Source organism: Panthera onca, chromosome A2, assembly GCF_046562875.1.
Source record: "Panthera onca isolate mPanOnc1 chromosome A2, mPanOnc1 haplotype 2, whole genome shotgun sequence".
In the NCBI taxonomy this organism is placed as follows: Eukaryota; Metazoa; Chordata; class Mammalia; order Carnivora; family Felidae; genus Panthera; species Panthera onca.
The window spans coordinates 771,503-787,715 of NC_138340.1; the positions used below are offsets into that span (position 1 = coordinate 771,503).

Here is a 16,213-nt window from a genome sequence, read left to right on the forward strand (position 1 = left end):
ATTGGAATGGGGACCGTCCACGCTCCAGGGTGACGTCACCTGAACTAATTACATCTGCGTGGCCCTATTCCTAAATACAGTTCTGTTCCGAAGTCTCGGACTCCAGCCTGTGAGCTCGGAGGTCACAGCTGGAGCCCCTGCGCTGTGCACGTTTGACCCCCTGCCTCTGTGCTGTCAAGTCAAGCACCGTGTCGGGGTCCCTCAGGGTCCAGGCCTGTCCTCCCTGTGCGTCTCTGTGTGGGGACCACCTGCTTTGGGAGGAGGGGACGGCACTTAGAAGCTTCCTTTCAACTCACTACCTCCAACCTGCAACTGCACGGTTTAAGGAGCCGGGACGGACCCTGATCCCAGAAGGCACAGTCCTGCCGTGGCCCCGCACAGGCCTCGTGCCTGCTGCCTGTCCCCCAGGTACCAAGACTGCGTCCTGACAGACAGGCGCCCTGAACGCCGCCCTTCCCTGATGCTTTGCACTTCCAGGCCCCCCAAAAGAGCATGGGGTGTGGCAGCTGTGGGACCCACCGGCTCCGGGGTGCTGTGAGCACAGGGGGACTTCATTGCAAGCCACAGCCCCTCTCAGCTGTTGCCTCCTTTCACCCGGAGGACTGTGGGTTCCATCGAGTCTGCATCTCAGAACAAACAGCGTTTTCCTGATGCTTCCGGAACCTTTGGTTCTCCAGTGGAATATTAACACCCTCCTTCTTTCTAACAAGGACACAGGGAGTCTGTCTCCCGTGTAGGGGGCTCTGGCCTCGACATGGGTTTGCAGAAACACAACATTCTGTGGAGTTTTTATTTATTTTTAGCTTATTTTTTTAGTAATCTCCACACCCAACGTGGGGCTCAAACTCACGACCCTGAGCCCAAGAGTCATGTGCTCCTCCGAATGAGCCAGCCAGGCGCCCCTGGAGTTACGGTTTTTAAAACATTTTATTGATCAGTTTCACATTCAGAGAATGAAATTTTGGATGCTAAGGAGACCGATGCTTCCTGACCATGTGTTTCACTTCATTTTCGGAAGACTGTAAGTGAGTTCATCTGGTCTTTATTAAAAGAATTAAAAAGCCTAAATACACTACAGTTTGCCTCATAAGCTGACCCACAGGCTGTGGCAAATATGAAATACAAGTCAACTAAAACAGACGCTTGCGTTTTTAATTTCCTGCCCAGATCCGTGATGGAAGTGTCCCGTGCAGAGGACAGCAGCACATAAGAAATAGAGCCCAAGTCTCAATCCTGCCCCTGGGGAGGGGGTAGTGTGCTTCACTGTTCCATGGGGACAGAGTCTCAGTCTGGGGAGACGGAAAGTTGAGGAGATGGAGGGTGGGGGTGGCTGCACGACAGTATGCTCAAGGCCACTGAGGTGTGCACTGAAAAATGGTTAAAATGGCCATTTTATGTCAAACGTATTTGACCGCAATTTTAAAAACCTGCCCCTGGGTGAGGATCAGGGTAGAAACACACGCGGCCCCTTGGAGTCGGCCGGCTCTGAAAGCGCGCCTGCCTGGGGAGAAGGGCGCACCGTCGGTGCAATCGGGCGCAGACAGTTGCAAAAGCAGGGGACAAACCTGCACCCGGACTTGGTTCCTAGCCCGGTGCAGCCTTCCGTGGGGCGGGGGGGGGGTGCAAACCCAGCTTCAATGCGCGGTCAGTGCTTTCGGGGTTCCTTCACCAATCTGCCAGGCATCAGTGGGAGCCAAGGTTCTTCGGGATTTAGGAAGGCAGAGTCCCCTTGGGGGGATGACAGGCACAGCCTCCCGACTCTAGACAATGACGTGGCGAGAGCGGTGAGCGCAGCGTAACCTACAGATCACTAAGCTGTGCACCTGAGACTAATGTCACGTCGGGTGTCAGCTCTACTTCAGTTAAAACAAAAGGCAAATTCCTTATTTCCACTCGGTGTCTCGGGCGGAAATGAAACAGGGTGGGGTGACCCTGAGAAATCTGGGTTCCGGGTACCAGGGGGAGCACTCGTATGGGCGCGGGCGGGGACTGGAAGGGGTGGGGAGTGGGGGCTGGTGGCTGTGCGACCGTCTGGGAACAATATGAGACAATATGATGGAGGACCTTGAAGAAAACAAATAAAAGCAGCCGTAGATTACACGTCTGGGGGAAGAAGGAGGAAACAGAGAGGAGGAAGGAAACAAATCTCCCCAGAGGCGCTTGTTTGAAATGCAGATGACACTGTGCAGCGTGCCCTGAAATGCCTAATAGTCGAAATGAAAGGCTTTTTTAAAAAAATCAAAGGCAGACAGGATGGGAACTCAACGGGGCCTAATCCTGGACTCTTTGTTGAAGAGACTCCCCCCATCCCGCTCTGGGAACGCAGGTGTCGCCGTGGTGTGGAGGATGAAGCCACTGGAGAACAACTGAAGGGGGCGGCAGAGGGGTCGCGTTCCTGACAGGGTGTCTGTCACCCTCTGACCCCACCGCTGGACACGCCAGGAAACATCCCAGATGGCATGGGAGATGCTTGACGTGTAGGCACGGACTTAAAACTGTTTCTTAGTGTCGTACAACGCGCACGACATCCACATCCTAACCATGTCTGAGCGCACAGCTCAGCGGCACCAGGCACACGCACGGTGTCCTCCGGCCGCCCCCACCGCCCGTCTCCAGAACTTTCCACCTCCCCAGACTGACCCTGCCCCCATGAAGCACGGACTCTCCGCCCCTGCCCCGGCCCTGGCTCCCGCCATCTATTCTCTGGCTCTGTGGACGGGACTCCTCTGGGGACCCCCCGTGAGTGGGGTCACGCGGGACGTGTCCTTCTGTGGCTGGCTCCTGTCACTGCGCACGGTGTCCTCCGGGTCCCTCCGCGTGGTGGCAGGCGGCAGGACGTCCTTCCTCCCCGAGGGTGGGTCACATTCCAGTGTGTGGACGGACACATCGTGTTTACCTCTCCTTTGTCGACGGACACCTGGGTTGATTTGAACTCCTGTCTCCCGTAGACAGGGCTGCTATGAACATGGGTGTGCAGACGTCTCGTCGATATTTCAGCGCTCTCCGCGTTTCTGGGTAGATGCCCGGAGTGGGACTGCTGGGTCACATGGTCACCCTATTTTTAACTTTTTGAGGAGCTGCCATGCTATTTTCCACAGCAGCTGCGCCTTTGCCCCCACGCCTGAGCTCAGCCAGCAGCCAGGGCCAGCGGAGGGTAGGTCCCCGGCCCGGCTCCCGGCGCGGGGGTCCCTGCGGTGGCTGGGGCACACGAGCGCGCCGGTGTCGGTCACCCGAGGCCGCGACTCCATCGGTCTGCCCGGCCAGCCGTAGGAAATACCACAGATGGGGGACTTAGGTGTTCATTGTCTCCCAGCTCTGGAGACCAGAAGTCTGAGACCGAGGTGTTGGCGGGGCCGGTTTCTGCGTTGTCTAGGGTGTCAAGGGTTTCTGTGTTGCCAAGGGTGTCTCTTGATCGGACGGGGGCCCCCAAAGGTGCTAGCTGGGGGGCGCAGGCGGTGAAAGGGTCCCCTGGGGCAGAACGGAGGAGACAGAACGGAAGCGAACTGGGAGCGGGCAGGGCGGCAGAGGAGAGGCGGCGGGTGCGGGCGATTTTAAAGCGGGAAGCAAAGGAGGTGTGGCGCCGCATCCATTTTTCCCCTTTGTGGTAGCTGCCCGGCTGCAGGCAGCCCACCGGTCGGTTAGGACCTATGCATTTTCGGGGCGAGCCCCCTGAAGGGCCTGTCAGGATTCAGCCGGGTGGTCCGGCGGCCCTTTGTACGTCCCGTTGCTCAAGCCTGTTTGCCTCAAAGCGGCCTCGACGGTTTCTCCTGCGGCCTCTCCCCTTGGCGCGTAGACAGCCATCTTCTGCCCGCGTCCTCACGTGGCCTCCCCCGTGTCCCAACGTCCTCCTCTTACAAGGACGCCAGCCATGTCGGGTTAGGGCCCACCCCTGCAACCTCCTAACGGCCGCTGAGACGAGTTAACCACACGCACGCTGGGCGCTAAAAGCATAAATCTATTCTCTCAGTTCTAGAGGTCAGAAGTCCCCTGTCATCCTCACTGGGTCAAAAGCACGGGTCCCATCAAAATCCTCGATCGCATCTAAACTATTCCTCTTCTGCTACACATTTCACAGGCTCCAGGAATTAGGACGCGGGTATCTTCTGGTGGCCGAGTTAGTTTACCACACCACCCCCGAGATCGCTGCTCAGCCACGAAAAGCAATGGAGCGCTAATACACGTCCTGTGGATGGCCCCTGGACACACTCAGGGAGGGGACCAGACGCGACAGGCCACTGGGTGTGATTCCACGTGAGCGAAAGGTCCGGAACAGACTCATCCACACACAGGAAGGGGGCCTGTGGGTGCTGGGGGCTGGGGAAGGGGTGGTGATGGATGCTAATGGAGACAGGGACTCTTTTGGGGGTGATGGAATGTTCTAGAACTAGACAGAGGTAGTGGTTACACAACATAGCGAATAATACCACTGAATTGAACGCTTTAAGTGGGTAAGCTGTATTATATGTGAATTTTATCAGCATAAACCCACTTAACATTTGTTCAAATTGCAATAAAGTTAGTTGTAAGTGTTTGATTAAAAAAAACAACGGGCAGCTGGGGCACCTGGCTCAAAGCTCAGAGCCTGGAGCCTGCTTCAGATTCTGTGTCTCCCTCTCTCTCTCTCTGCCCCTTGCCCACTCATGCTCTCTCTCTCTCAAAAATGAACATTAAAGTATACATATATGGGAATGCAAGGTGGTGCAGCCACTCTGGAAAACAGTATGGAGGTTCCTCAAAAAATTAAAAATAGAACCACCTTACAACCCAGCAATTGCACTAAAGGCATTTACCCAAGGGATACAGGCGTGCTGTTTTGAAGGGACACACGCACCCCCATGTTTATAGCAGCACTATCGACAATAGCCAAAGGATGGAAAGAGCCCAAATGTCCATCGATGGATGAATGGATAAAGAAGATGTGTAACACACACACACACACACACACACACACACACACACAATGGAGTATTACTCGGCAATCAAAAAGAATGAAATCTTGCCATTTGCAACTACGTGGATGGAACTGGAGGGTATTATGCTAAGTGAAATTTGTCAGTCAGAGAAAGACAAAAATCACGAATTCACTCATATGAGGACTTTAAGAGAAAAACAGATGAACATAAGGGAAGGGAAACAAAAATAATATAAACACAGGGAGGGGGACAAAACAGAAGAGACTCATAAATATGGAGAACAAACTGAGGGTTCCTGGAGGGGTTGTGGGAGAGGGGATGGGCTAAATGGGTAAGGGGCACCAAGGAATCTACTCTTGAAATAATTGTTGCACTATATGCTAACTAATTTGGATGTAAATTAAAAAAAAAAAAGACCTGATGAAAGGGAGGACCTGGAATAAGCGAGAAATTGAGATAAATTAAATTTCTTGGTGCAAATTCAGTGTAGGAATATAGTAACATTCATAAAGAATGTTTTAGCGTTTACAAATGTGTATCTTTACTATTCCTTACGTGTGTGCAGAATAAATCCCTCCCCCGGCAAAATAAATAAAATAAATAAATAAAATAAAATATACATACACATGCATCTCAGGGGCGCCTAGGTGGCTCAGTTGGTTGAACGCCTGACTCCTGATTTCGGCTGAGGTCACTCATGATCCCAGGATCGTGGGATCAAGCCCTGTGTCATGCTTGGCACTGAGCATGAAGCCTGCTTGAGATTCTCTCTCTCTCTCTCTCTCTCTCTCTCTCTCTCTCTCTCTCCACCTCTGCCCCTCTCCCCCACTCCTGTGCACACACTCTCTCCCTGTAAAATAAAAAAAAATATACATATACATATATATACACACACACACACGTATATATCCGTATCTATCTCATAACCAATTTTCCTCAGTCTCTGGAGGCTTGTGTGACACACTCGCACACTGTTGAAAGCTCCCTGTTAAATGAGACAGAACTGGCACCACCAAGGGTTCTCGCGGAAACAGTCAAATCCACGTAACGTTCCTAGAAGTTCCATTTGCCCCTTTGGAGAAAAGTCTACACAAGTCCAATTGATAAATAGGGTTGCCAGATTTACCAAATAAAAATACAGAACACCCAGTTACCTATGAAATTTACATATGTGACAAGTATTTTTTTAGGATGCAATAAAGAGGGACTCGGACTAAATCAGTAGCTGTACGTTAATCCTGCATCTAACGTGTACTATGTATAATTTGCATGTAACGTGTACCTAGCGATTTAATCCCCTATTTTTCCTGGCAACGCTGACCAAAAGAGGTATGGTGAGGAACTTGGTAAGTGTGATGTTTTTATGGGTTGAACGTGTCTCCCAAAAGTCACGTTGAAGTCCTAACCCTCAGGAACCCATGAATGGGGCCTTATTTGGACAGAAGGTCTTTGCAGATGTAATTAGTTTTCTTTTTAAAAATTTTTAATGTTTATTTATTTTGAAAAAAAAAATTTTAATGTTTATTTTCGACAGAGAGAGAGAGACAGAGCACGAGCGGGGGAGGGGCCGAGACAGAGGGAGACACAGAATCCGAAGCAGGCTCCAGTCCCCGAGCTGTCAGCAGAGAGCCTGACGCGGGGCTCGAACTCACAGACCGCGAGATCATGACCTGAGCCAAAGTCGGACGCTCAAACGACTGAGCCACCCAGGCGCCCCTTATTTATTTATTTTGAGAGAGAGAGAGAGGCAGAGAGGGAATCCCAAGCAGGCCCCACAGTGTCAGCGCAGAGCCTGAGTCGGGGCTCAAACCCATGAACCACAAGGCCATGACCCGAGCGGAAACCAAGAGTCGGGGCCGAAACCAAGAGCTCAACCGACTGAGCCACGCAGGCATCCCAAGACGAAATTAGTTCAGATGAGGTCACAGTGGGTGAGAGACCTAAGTCCACTGAGCGGTGTGCTTGTAAGATGAAGGGAACGTGGACACGGACACAGAGAAAAGACAGCACCTACAAGCCAAGAGACCCCAGGGGACACCGGAGCCACTGAGCGGCTGGAAGAGGCAGGAAGGTTCCTCCCTAGGGGCCTCCAGGAGGAGCATGGCCCTGCCACACCTTCCGTTTGGGTTTTTGGCTTCCCTGACCAGGAGATGCTCAATTTCTGCTTGAGGTGTTTTGTCACCACGGTCCTAGAAAAGTAATACGGCCGTGATCTACATCCTGTGCAGAAACCCAGGCCGAGGGCCTCAAGCTGTCCCGTTAGTATTTCCTCTCCATGTGCTAATCCCGTGCACATCCCAAAGGACAGTCCCTGTGGATGACACCATGTACGACCCCTGTGAGAACTAACCTCATACGTGCTAAATGCAAACAGCAGGGTCCCGAGGCGGACAGGTTTGGGTTCTCAGAAAGCCATGTTTGGGGGGGAAGATCAACTAAGCTGTTCGCCAAAATCGGCTTCCGAATGCCAGGAGACGGTGGAGAGAGAAAGATGGGGCTCTCCTCTCCTCCCGCGGTGGCCTGCGCCCAAAGAGAAGTCCTGATGAACAGGTGGAAGTTCTCGAGAAGGCGGCTGTCCGAAGGGCTGTCTTTTCGTTGTTCTTTTCACGCGCCAGGCGGTGAGCCCGCACTGGGTGCGGGGCCCAGGCTTGTCCTGAGGACACCGAGGGAGCAGGCTGAACAATTTGAGGCTACCTCTAGGAATGATGGCAGGAATGCAATTAGTCTATGGCCACAGGCCTCATCCAGAGTGATCCTGCCTCCAGGGAACACCGGGCAATGTCTGAGGACATCTGTGGTTGACGCGACTGGGGTGGTCCCGACATCGAGCGGGTGGGGGCTAGGGACGCTGCTCAACCCCGCGTGATGCCCAAGGAGGCCCCAATGGCAGAGCTGAAGAGGGCGTACACCTTCTTCCCGCCCGTCAGCAAAGCCACCGATGAGCCCTGAAGGCCAAGTCGGGAGCCTGGGCCCCCAGGAGCTGACGGTGGGGCAGCGTGCTGGGAGGGGAGGTCCACAAGGTGTGGCACACACGGGTAGTTAGCAGTGCTACGCGCCCCACCGGGGCCAGCGGGAGCCGTCCCGAGCAGGGAAGGGCTAGCACGATGTAGATGATCTTCAGATACAGCAGAACCTTGGATTGCGAGTAACTTGTTCTGCAAGCGTTCCGCATGACAAGGGAACGTTTCTAACAAACTTTAACTTCATAATCGAGCGATGTCTTGCAATACGAGTAATACGTGACCTTGAACATCACAGGATCACAACTGAGCCAAAAGTTCTTGAAATTCGCTTTGATATGCAAGTGCTTTTGTCGATAAGCACGTCCCTGGAATGAATCATGACTGCAAACCAAGGTTTTACTGGCATTTTACTTTTTGGGGCGCCTGGGTGGCTCAGTCGGTCAAGCATCTGACTCTTGATTTTGGCTCAGGTCATGATCTCAGGTTCATGGAGTAGAGCCCTGAGTTGGGCTCTGTGCTGACAGCATGGAACCTGTTTGGGATTCTCCCGGCCCCCCTGCCCCTCCCTGGCTGGTTCTCTCTCTCTCTCTCTCTCTCTGTCTCTCTCTGTCTCTCTCTCTCCCCCTCCCTCCAAATAAGTAAACGTTAAACTATATATATTTTTTACTTTTTTGGTCACCTTTTTCAAAAAAACAGAAGCAACGCAGGCCCAAGGTAAGCAGACAAAGCTCAGGAACGTGACAGAGTCCCATCCACCCCCTCCTCCGGGACTGCCCTGCACCCACCGACCGGCCTGCGTCAGCACAACGTGCGGCCGGGTCAAGACTATGGGCCTTGGTTCTCCGAGGAGCGTGGAGGCACGTTAGGGTTTTGTTGGTCTAAACCGTAGCTCGGGTCTCCTCCGGCTCCTTGCACGCGTCAACATTCACCTCTCCGACGGACTTGGCCGCACGCCGACGGCGGCTGGCTGGCAGGCTTGCCCTCTGCTTGAGCGGAGCAGGACCAGTTCAGGGAGGGTCTGGCCAACTGCTGGTATAAGGCACAGGGGCCCCCGAGAGGGATGTTGGCAGTTGCCATGGCGTCCATCTGCTCTGCCTGTGTTTCCCAGCCACGTCCGTGTCCCGAGACCTCTGGTGGGGCCCCTGCCCTCACGGCCCCTCGCCCTGTCCTCCAGAACAGCGGCCATTCCCTCACGCTGAGGACCTTCGTGGCTTCTCCCTGAGCCCATTCGCCTCACGTCCTAAGGGCCTCCCGACCGTTCCCCAGGACCAGTTAAGGTATTTCCCTAAACAAGCCCGCTCGTGTGTCTAAAATGTGTTCTGGTGCCCGCTGGTAAAACTAATTTTTCCTCATCCTGTACAATACAGTCGTGAATGACACGCCATGTCCCATTGGCGGGAGGTCAGTGTCTGGGGAAGACAAGTACGTAGACAAAAAATTACGTTACGGTGACAATCAGCGACGCTATGCCCCGTAACGGCCGCCGTAACAAACCCCCTGCAGCTCAGCGTCCGTGAACAGCAAAGGCTCATTGGCTCCCATGCACTACAGGGACTGGGTTAAACGGTCTTCCCCCCATTTTCACATCCACCAGGAACCTCAGAATGTGACGCAAGTTCGGTCTTTGCCGACGGTGAAGACGAGATTGTAATGGATCGGGGTGGGCCCCAGATCCAATGACTGGTGCCCTTGGAAGGAGCAGGGACACACAGCAGGGAAGGAGCCCGTGCGAAGACACAGGCAGAGAGAGGAGGGACGTGGCCACAAACCAAGGACCGCCGGAGCCCCCAGAAGCTGGGAGGCAGGTGTGGGACAGATGCTGCCTCGGGGCCCCAGAAGGAACCCATCCTGCTGACACGGAGATCTCAGACTTCTCCGGAAGCACGAGACCGTAAGCGTCTCTGGTTTTAAGACACCGGGTTACAACGCTCTGCTCCGGCAGCCAAAGGGGCCCCCACGCCAGTCGCCCCCCACAGTCGGCGGGGCTCGGCTGCACCGCCGTCCTCCTCGCTCTCAGGCCCGGCCGAGGGGGCAGCCGGCCTCAGGAGTAGAACGGGCTCCTGGGGCGGACAGAAAGGGGCGAGGGGACACACGTGTGGCTGCCATGCCTGGCTCACCTTTCGTCCGCCAGCACACGTGCCGCAGCCGTCTCCGCGCTAAGTGGGGCAGGAAGCGCCGGTCGCCACGTGCCCCGGGCCCAGGACACACGGAGACTGCGGCAGGGGCCACCGCGCTTTAGGTGCAGACCGGCCGTGGGCCCCCAGGGAGGGTCTCACGAAGGAGCTGGAGCTTGAGCCGGGCCTCTGGAGGGCAAGGTGGCGGGGGAGACCACGAGGAGGGCAAGTCAGGCAACGCGGGAACCACAGCGGACGGCGCAACGCCACGTACTTGCCTTCTACCACCACGTAGCAAGTTATCGCGAACTGAGAGGCCGAAAGCAGCACTCTTCTGGACGTCTCTGTGGGTCCGGAGTGAGGGAACACGTGGCCCGGCATCCTGCTCAGGCCGCCACGGTGGCGGACCTGGCGCGGGCTGGGCCTGTGCCGCCTCTGAGGCGGGGTCCTCTTCCAGGCTCACGAGGCTGATGACAGAATCCCCTCGCCGGCAGCTGCATCCCTTGCGATGGCCTGCTTCCCCAAGGCCAGAGGAGAGGCTGTGACCTCACGAGGACCCCAGTCCCTCTTCTAAAGGGCTCCCCTGATTAGCTCAGGCCCACCCAGAATAATTTCCTCTTTGATGAACGGAAGGTCACCTGAGCAGGAACCTTCACTCCATCCGGAAAACCCTTTCACCTTCGCCATACGTCACACTGTCATAGACACGACACCCGTCACATCGCAGGTCCTACTCACACTCAAGGACAGGGGATTCCACGAGGTCGTGAGCCACTGGGGACCATCTCAGCATTCTGCCTGCCACGTCATCAAACACACAGCGCAGGTGAGAGATGGGGCCGGGAACGGCCCACAGGAGGCAGGCAGGAGAAGAGCTGGAGATGCGCTGGTGCCACCTGAGGTCTCAGCAAGAGAGACGTAGGACGTGCGGGTGCCCTCGTCTTCGGGGTTTATTCTCAGTGCCCCAGAATCACAGCACCCGCCTTCCCCCCATTTTCCATGCTATGGGGGTAAGCGTCCTGAGTAACAGAGACTCTGCTCTGGTCTAGGGAGGGCTTCCTGGCCCGGTCCACGGGGCAGCCCCGCAGGGAGGCATCTGCCCACCGAATCACCTGCTTACTCTGTCACTCGATCATCATTTCTTCTGGACCCCACCCGAGGCTCCATGCACCACAGACACTGGAAGGAAGGTCCCTGCTTCTCCCCCAGGCTGGGTGGGGAACAGACAAAGCCCCCCTTCCCTACCACTGCGACTACAGGGAAAGGCAGTGGATATTAGGGGAGATAATGCGGTCTCCTCTACTCACAATGGGTAAACTGAGACACAGGCGACGTGCCCCAGGAGCATGACCCAAATACTTAGGTCTCCCGCCCACCGCACAGCACGTGCCTCCTTGAAATTAACCCTTCTGTGCTCACCAGGACCCTAGGTGTGGGGTGCCAGGCACCACGTAGAACACTCACAGGCAAGGGCCCTCTCAACCACCCATGGGGTAAGGTGTGGACAGGTTCTGCTGGCAAGGTTTGCTAGTTGTCCCCCGATGTCCCTTCTCCTCCAGGTAGGGGAGCCTCACTCGTGACTGTGCAAGTGACTCCTAGAGTAAAGACAACTTTCCCAGCCTGTCTGCAGCAGCATGTAGCTGCGTGGGTACGTTTGGGCCCGCGGAGTGTAGGGCAGGCACGGTACGTCCAGTGTTTCGGTCGTGCCCTCCACGCCTCCTTGGTCCCCTGCATGGGACAGATGGGCCCCAAAGATGGTCATGCTTTCGTCTTTGGAAACCATGCATATAGGGGATTGAGATCAGGGGCTTTAAAATAGGGGGATTGTGCGCTACATGCACAGCATGGAACACAACTCAGACAAAAAGGAAAGAACTCCTGATCCGTGTGAGAATTTGAAGGCATCTCTGGAGTACTGTGCTGAGTGGGGACACCAGGTCTCCAAAAGCTTGGAGCTGTATGGTTGCATCTACAGAGCATTCTCAGGGAATTACAGAGATGGACAGCACATTTGTGGTACCCAGGGGTGAGGGGTGGCAGTGGGCGGCGGGGGGGGGGGGGGTGTCTATCAGGGGTAACTGGGGGGTAGCTGCCCTGTATGTTGACTGGGGTGGTGAGTATTTAAGTCTATGCATCATCCGGCTCAGACTTCAACATACCACTACGTGACATCAATGTTCCGGTTTTGATATTACGTGATAGATACACAAAATATAACCGTTGGGGGAAGCAGAGAGAAAGGTACCAGGGACCTCTCTGGACTAATTCTGCAAATTTCCGTGGATGTATAATTATTTTAAAGTAATAAATGAGAAAACAAAAACAGAAAACACTTGGGGCACATGGCTGGCTCAGAGTTTTTTTTTTTTTAATGTATATTTATTTTTGAGGGAGAGAGCGAGCGAGCCAAGAAGGGGCAGAGAGAGGGGGAGACACAGAATCTGAAGCAGGCCGCAGGCTCCGAGCTGTCAGCACACAGCCGATGCAGGGCTCGAACCCATGAACCATGAGGTGATGACCTGAGCCGAAGTCTGGTGCTTAACTGACTGAGCCACCCAGGTGCCCCAGTAGAGTGGATTCTTCATCTCAGGGTTGTGAGTTCAAGGTCCATGTTGAATACAGAAATTACTTAAAAATAAAATCTTAGGGGTACCTGGGTGGCTCAGTTGGTTAAGCATCCGACTTCGGCTCAGGTCATGATCTCACAGTTTGTGACTTGAGCCCTGCATTGGGCTCGGTGCTGAGAGCTCAGAGCCTGGAGCCTGCTTTGGGTTCTCTGTCTCCCTCTCCCTCTGTCTCCCCCCCCCCCCCCCCCCCACTTGCACTCTCTTTCTCTCAAGAATGAATAAAGATTAAAAAAACAAAGTAAAATAAAATCTTAAAAACAAAAACAGGGGTCCCTGGGTGGCTCAGTGAGTTAAGTGTCCTACTCTTGATTTCGGCTCAGATCATGATCTTATGGTTCCTGAGATGGAGTCTGGTGTTGGGCTCAGCACTGTCAGAAGAACCGGCCCGGAATTCTTTATGCCTCTCTCCCTGCCCTTCCCCCCGTGCATAAAAGCAAATGAGCATGCTCCTTCCTTTCTCTCTCCCTCCCTCCCGCCCTCTCTCTCTCTCTCTCTCTCTCTCTCTCAAAATAAATAAAATTTAAATATAAATAAATAAATTTAAAAAACCAAACCAAAAACCCTCACAGGGCACATCCAAGCCTTGAGGGACTCCCTCTGCTTTCCCTAACCCTCGTTCTTGGCCTTACCAGGCACCATTTAGTTTCTCTGACAAGCAGGGCTTTCCACCACCACAGGGCCTTTGCTCAATCCCCTAAGCTCTGAAAGCTCTCAGCCCGCAGACCATTTAGAAACCAGGTTTTCAGGCTCAATGCCATTTCCTTGGTCCCTTTGCACCCACTGAACCCTGGCGCCAAACACCGTTGTCCCTGTTAGTCTCATGGCTCCCTGAACTACTGCTGTATTAGGTCTGTCAGGGTTAGGGTACAAGAGTACAGTCTGGCCTTTGGAGCTAGACTTGTTTCACATCTTAGCTCCGCCTTGGACAAATGACTCAACCTTCTTCTCTTTGGGTTTCCTTGCCTGTAAAATGGGTTGTGCTCCTGGGAACCTTGAGCGGCCACGTAAGCAGCCGGTCACCCCTCTGAGTGAGCACGTGGAGACCACACGGAGGGGGAAGAGCCCCGAGAGCACACGGGCAGGCTCCAGCTGCCATGCCAGCCGAATGCAAGCCCACGGGTGACCACTGGGGAGAACCGCGGAGGGTGAACCCGGGCCAGGCTGCAGAGCTGCGAAGATCCGAAACTGGTTGTTCTGGGTACGAGGCTTTGTGCTGCTTTGTGGCACGGTGAAAACCAAAATGATGGGGCTAATTATTACACTGACATTTTAGGGTTCCTGCGTTAAATACATTTAATTTAAAACTGCTTTGACGTTTGTGGTCACTCCTTTTTTTTTTTAATGCTTATTTTTGAGAGAGAGACAGTGTGAGCGGGAGAGGGGCAGAGAGAGTGGGAGACACAGAATCCGAAGCAGGCTCCAAGCTGTCAGCACAGAGCCCGACGCGGGGCTCGAACCCACGAACCGTGAGATCATGACCTAAGCTGAAGTCGGATGCTGAACCGGCTGAGCCCCCCAGGCGCCCCTGTTGTTACTACTTTATTACATGTCTCTCCGTCACCCTGTGAGCTTCCTGTTATTTTCCTCACCATTGTATGCCCAGTCCCTCTCACCAAGCAGTCACTCACATACTTGTTTAAAACATAAAAACATAGGGCCGTGGCGGGGGGCGGGGGGGTTCAGTTGAGTGTCGGACTCTTGATTTTGGCTCAGGCTGAGACCTCAGGGATTGAGCCTGCTTGGGACTGTGTCGCTCTCTCCCCCCGCCCAACCCCCCCACACACTCTAATATAAAAATTAAAATTAAAAAAAAATAATAAACATATAACCCAAATCCCTGCGACTCACAGCTGCATAAAAGGGTCTGCTTCTAAAGCAGCAGATTTGCCAAGAGAACGTTCTTTAACAAGGTATGTCCTTCTTGGAATCACTTAAGGCTTTAATTGAAAACTTTCTCCTACTGGAACCATGTCTCGAACACCTCTCATTCCGCGCGTTCAGAACACAAGGCTAAGCACGTCTCTGCTGCTGGAAACTGAGGGGCCTCGCGAGGTCTTCCCTGGTGTGAACCTGCTGCAGTACACCAGCAGCACGCCGGTCCTGGGGCACATCCGACCAGGTCCTGGGGCCACATCCGCCCGTCTTGGGGCACATCTGACCAGGTCTTGGGGCACATCCGACCAGGTCCTGGGGCCACATCCGACCAGGTCCTGGGGCCACATCCGACCAGGTCCTGGGGGCACATCCGACCAGGTCCTGGGGGCACATCCGACCAAGTCTTGGGGCCACATCCAACCAGGTCCTGGGGGCACATCCGACCAGGTCCTGGGGGCACATCCGACCAGGTCCTAGGGCCACATCCGACCAGGTCCTGGGGGCACATCTGACCTGGTCCTGGGGCCACATCCGACCTGGTCCTGGGGCCACATCTGCCCGTCCTGGGGGCACATCTGCCCAGGTCTTGGGGCACATCCGCCCGTCCTGGGGTCACATCCGACCGTATCCTCACGACTAACCCCGGCTGGAGGCTCCGAACCCTCGGAGGGCACAGACGAGAACTTGGTCAAGCTGCCCTCCAGGCCGGCGCCCCATCGCGCTGGCCCGCAGCCCCGACTTCGCACTGCCCGCTAACGCCCGGCGGCCGGCCCACCCGGCGGGACGACCCCTCTCGTCCCCGTGAACGTGACGGGGGGCCGGGAGCGTCCGAAGCTGGCTCGTCAACCAGTAACAGGAAACCCAAGGTTACGACGCTAAACCACAAGGGAGTCCGAGTTTCCTAAAACGACTCGACCGCGGTTTCAAAACTGCCTCCGAAGCTACACTCGAGCAGAGGTTCAGTGCATTCGAGCCCGGGTCAGGCCTGGAAAGGGCACGGGGCCCGGAGCCCTAGAGCACGAGCCGCGCCCGCAGGCGGGAGCCCGCCGGAAGCGCCTTCCCTCCGCCCGCGGGGCAGCTCCCGGCGGCGCCCAGGGGTCAGCCCCGCCCCCGGGGTCAGCCCGCTACGCCCCGCCCCCCCGGGCGTCCCCTCCCCTCCCCCTCTGCCCCCCTTCCCGCGATAGCCCCGCCCCCCCCGCCCCCCCGTCGTCAGCTTTCCCCTCCTCCCTCACCCCCCGCCCCCGACAGCGGCTGGACGTGAGGCGGGGGGCGGTCCCCGGGGCCGTCTTGCTGAGTGTCATGCCTCGCCGAGCGCCGGGGATGAAGCTGCAGAGAAGCGACGCGACCCCGCGGCCCGGCCCACGCGCTGGTACCTGCTTCCCGGGCCGCTCCCGGAGGCTGCGCCGTGGGAACCGCGGCAGCACGTGGCGCCTCAGGAACGTGAAGGTTCTGGGAGGCTCTGGAAGGTTCTCTCGCGCCACGGAAGGCCGCCTTCGACGGGCCGCGCCGCCCGGGGGCGGGTTCACAAAGAGGACTCGGCCGAACCCTCTCACAGGCTCGCGTGCCTGGCCGGCCGCCCTCGCCGCCCGCTACGCGCCCCTCGGCTTCGCGCCCGCGCGCCCTCCAGGCGCCCGTCAGTCCCTCTGTCTCCCGTGCGCGCGCGCGCGCGCCCGCCCGCCTGCCCGCCCAGCTCCTGTCCGTCAACCGCGCGCTCACGCCCA

General features: G+C 55.8%; 1 long non-coding RNA gene across 3 annotated transcripts in view; it reads right to left on the reverse strand.

Annotated features, from left to right (window-relative positions):
* LOC144615766 (uncharacterized) overlaps positions 1 to 16,198 on the reverse strand; it is a 31,161-nt gene extending 14,963 nt beyond the window's left edge. For all 3 annotated transcript variants that reach the window (XR_013554381.2, XR_013554380.2, XR_013554382.2), the window contains exon 1: positions 15,866 to 16,198. This is a non-coding gene — a long non-coding RNA (uncharacterized LOC144615766). The remainder of the gene's footprint in view (positions 1 to 15,865) is intronic.
* Positions 16,199 to 16,213: the final 15 nt, after the last annotated feature.